This window comes from Dipodomys spectabilis, unplaced genomic scaffold, assembly GCF_019054845.1.
Source record: "Dipodomys spectabilis isolate Male_0828 unplaced genomic scaffold, ASM1905484v1 ptg000137l, whole genome shotgun sequence".
In the NCBI taxonomy this organism is placed as follows: domain Eukaryota; kingdom Metazoa; phylum Chordata; class Mammalia; order Rodentia; family Heteromyidae; genus Dipodomys; species Dipodomys spectabilis.
The window spans coordinates 11,743,317-11,747,923 of record NW_024870814.1 but is presented as its reverse complement, the minus strand read 5'-3'; the positions used below and the strand labels follow the sequence as shown (position 1 = coordinate 11,747,923).

Genomic DNA, 4,607 nt, shown 5'->3' with positions numbered 1-4,607 from the left:
AAAATAATTCCACGGAGTTTTATATTCACATTTTAGTAAACATCTCTGCTATTATCCAATGTATTTTTGTTAATATTATGAGCTCACTAACTGTAAGAAATGGCTTTATCTTCTGTGTCTATTTTTTCATCCATGATCATTCTGATTAGTTTATTAGAGCCAATAACAACATTTCTATTATTTTTTGGTAAATTTTATTTTATTGTAAAAATGCTGTACAGAGGGGTTACATTTACATGAGGAAGGCAGTGAGTACATTGCCTGTTCAGCATTGCTACCCTTTCCCTAGTTGTTCTCCCTCTATCCCTTTCCTCCCAAACCATCCTCACCCCTTCACCCTCCCCTTCCCACCACCTTCCCTGAAGTTGTAAAGTTCATTTCCAATATACTCTCTTGTGGATATGCTGCAATGTGTCATCCTATGTCTTTGTTTCCCAATTTTGTTATTCCTCTTCCCCTCCCCAAATTAGACAAATGTATACACATGATGCAGGATATCAAAATCAAGTACAGTAACAACAGGGGATATATCCTAGGGGGAAGAACAGACAAAGGAAACAAAATAATCACATAGTACATTAAAAATAACAACAATAAAGAAAGACCTCTTGTGTCCATATCTTGTGGTTCATTTCACTTAGCATCATGTTATATGGTCATATGTACATAGCTTTTGAGCTTTTTCTGCTCATCTGATAAAATTGTTCTATACATACACTCAATATTGTAAATGAGCGAAACCATGGGACCTATATTTCCTTTGGTCTAGCTTACTCCACCTTAGGTCTCTGGGACTGCCAGTCCTGTACTTGAATTCAGGGCCTGGATGCTATCCCTGAGCCTCTTTGTGCTGAAGGTTAGTGCTCTACCATTTGAGTCACAGCAGCACTTCTGGCTTTTTCTGTGTATGTGGTACTGAGGAATTGGACCGAGGGCTTCATGTATACTAGGCAAGCACTCTACCACATAGCCACATTCCCAGCCCAGGACAGACTGTCTTATTTCACAATTAGTCGGTGATTCTTACTCCATCCTCATATCCACTCTTCTTCCACCTGCAACTGAGAGCTATTCCTCTAATTGTTCTTCTCTCAAACCCACATCAGAGGAATGATAATTTAGAGACATTGTCTGTACCAGGAGTGCATGTTTACCATAAGCCAGGTCCAGCATCAAAGCTATACTCATTATGTGGAGGGGGGAGAGGAAAACATGAATTTATTTCTATATTCTGCTTTGGCTCCAAAAGTGTGTGAAATACTTCAGTTAGCAGGGCTGCTATAAGAACCTGTCATGTAGGGCCTGGTACAGATGGACTCTGATTTGGCAATGTCTGGTCCATGAGCTATTGGCCTTTGGGGAGCAGTGTTATCTTTGTTCACCTGTAGCAACTGCTTGGACTCACAATAAGATGGTGGATTCATTGTCAAGCAAATGTCCTGTCCGTGTCTTTCCAGTTGTGACATCCAGCACTAGGCTGAACAGCTTCCTCACATGCTGGACTCCAGGTGGAAGCTTTCCTCATCATACTCTGGATTTATCACCTGTGGCATTTTCCCTTGGCTTCTCTGGGCTTTGCAGCTCCAGTGTCCCATTTCACACTTCACTATGCGACATGTCATCCTTTCAGAGCTTGTTTATATCATAAACTATGAGTTCAATCACTGAAAACTTCTTTAATTACAAATTCCATTAAATGGGAGGTACTATAGTAATTTACAGTTTTAAGAGGCAGAGTAAATGGTAGTTCATCCTTGGTTTAGAGAATAGTTCATGTTCTGAGGAGGAATAACTTGGATTACGAACAATAAGGTATGAATATCATCAAGACATTAGGAGACTTGCAGTCAGAAATGTACAATGATAATAAGGCTATGCCTGTAGCCAGGTCCTTTCAGTATACAGAGAGCCAATGTCTGATGTTAAGTCTACTGGATGATGGTGGTGGGAAAGTGCATTCAGAAACAGACAACAGCAACCTGGAGTTGATAGCAAAACCCAATAGCTAGCCTGTACATTGTATACCACAGCACAATACTGCACATAGTTTAATTTCATATTTTTCATTGTCTTTCATTAAGTCTTAATTGATACTTGTCTATCATCTATTTATTTAACTATCACTCTCTCATCAACCTACATACCCATGTAGGTTGAGTAATTGAGTAATTGTGTCTATGATTAACAAACCGGTTCAAGGAAACCAAAGACTTAGAAAATCTGATCTAAATCATCAATTCTACATTTTGGAACCGTTTTTGCTTGAAAAATTGACTAAGATAAAATGCTTTGATGAAAAGCTTGTCATGACCCATGTATAAATTAAAGTTCATTGTATTTAACCAGAGAGGCATTCTGTCCCCTGAACCACAGAGGTAGACACATTCTCTTCAGGCACAACAGTGCTACCCTGGTATGGTTTTTTGTATCTGAGGCATCATGTCTGGGGTGAGATACTGAAATCTGGCATTCTGGTGCAGCTGTGCTGGCCCCTTCCAACCCCTACTGATTTACATGGGCCCAGAGCACAGCCCATTGCCCTGAGCAGTTCTTGAAAGCTGCTCACACCTTGGGCAGGAGTCAGTCCTAGTCAGCACACAGCATGGACATGAAGGCCCCTGCTCAGTTCCTGGGGTTCCTGCTGCTCTGGATTACAGGTAAGGAAAGACTACGCTGAGGGTCTCCTCAGTCTTCTGTAGTCAGTGATGCTTGGCTGTTTATGAAGCTTTCTTATAACATGCTTAATTCTATGTATACTTATTACTTTTCAATGACAGGTATCAGATGTGACATCCAGATGACCCAGTCTCCATCCTCCCTGTCAGCATCTCCTGGAGACAGAGTCAACATCACTTGCCGGGCCAGTCAGAGCATTTACTATGGGTTAAACTAGTATCAGCAGAAACCAGGGGGAGCTCCAAAGCTCCTGCTCTATGGTACAAACACTTTACAATCCGGCATCCCCTCCAGATTTAGTGGCAGTGGATCGGGGACAGAGTTCATTCTAACCATCAGTAGCCTGCAGCCTGAAGACATTGCCACTTATTACTGTCAACAGTATTATAATTACCCACCCACAGTGATACAAGCCATAACATAAACCTCCAAGAAGCAGAAGTGTGAGTCTGGGCTGTCCCAGCTGCTTTCCTCATGCTTCCTCTTGCAAGAGCTGTCCTAGAATCATAGGACAGGAATCTTGCCCAGGATATCCTGGAGCAGCGAGCTTCTCTGTCTCAATCTTTGGAGTAAGTGTAATTATAGATGTGCAATAATGGCATTGGGCTGAATGTTGAAATATTAAAATTACATTCCAGACTATGAACATGGAAATACTCTGACTTTATTCAGGTTTTTTAAATCTTGACTAGATATTCACAATGTGCACAGAGACACTTTGAAGTTATTTCAAACTTTTATTTTGAGATTTTTCAATAATTCATGCATGAATTTCATCAGCACATAAAGACAGTTTGCCACTTCCTTTTTCTGCTTCAGGACTTTTATGCTTTTTTCAATTAGTTGTAGCTTTTCTTATTGCATTTGGAGAACCTCAGTACTATATTAGATACAGAAGATAATAGTGAACATTTCATACTTTAGTACAACTTAAGTGGTAAAATGCTAAATAACTATATCAATGAGTACAAAGTTTGTTTCAGAGATTGCCTAGTTATTAAAACAGGCGTTTTCCACTATTCCGGGCCTGCTGATATGTCATGGAGAGCTATTGACTCTATTAGAAATATTTTTCACATAAATGGAGACAGCCTATAGCTTTCTTCTTTAACTCAATCAGAATGATGAACTGCAAATATAAGTCATCTAATTTAAAAGAGTTTATACTTGTGCAATATATTTGACTCAATCAACATACATTGCCTGAGAAAAATAAGAAAAATGAGAGAGAGAGAGTGAAAGAGAGAGAGAGAGAGAGAGAGAGAGAGAGAGAGAGAGAGAGAGAGAGAAGCAAAGTAGGAGATGGTGTGAATGGAAGGAGAGAAAGGGAGGGGTGAAAGGAAGATAAATTTGGTTTATTTCTGTTTTCTAAATCCCAGTCCCACTTAGCAATCAAGCTGAAATTATCAAGAGAAACACTGAATACAAACAACACTGTTGGCACTGTGTATCCAGCCATTCTGTGCTCTCTCCTGCAAGGTACACTGAAGGTGAGATGTTTCTTGAGCTTAGTCCCTCTGTCCTCCAGACCAGTTCCCACCAAGAATCACTGAATCACCTAGCTCACTGAATCTTCTCTGTTTTAAGCTCAAGAATCTAGCAATCTTTGACAGTCAGCGGAACAACACTGACGTCTTTTATTTACAAAAAGAAAAATGGAGAAATCCCAAGATAAAGCAGATCTTCCTTAAGTCAGAAGCCCTCTGATTCTCAGACTGACAAGTGAACATATGCATGCAACTTATGCATCATATTTCTGTATTTATACCTAATGAGTAAAATACAGTACATAATAATTAAATATAAATTATATAAAATATATTATTGCTTTTTTGTATATATGATGTATCATTAGATATTAGTCTATGATTTTTCTGATTTTCTCTATTTTATTGTTTTCACGTTTTTTGTAAAGGTGATACATAGAGAGG

General features: G+C 39.2%; 1 pseudogene; it reads left to right on the top strand.

Moving 5' to 3' along the window:
* Positions 1–2,577: 2,577 nt before the first annotated feature.
* On the top strand, positions 2,578–3,206 carry LOC122116686 (annotated as a pseudogene).
* Positions 3,207–4,607: the final 1,401 nt, after the last annotated feature.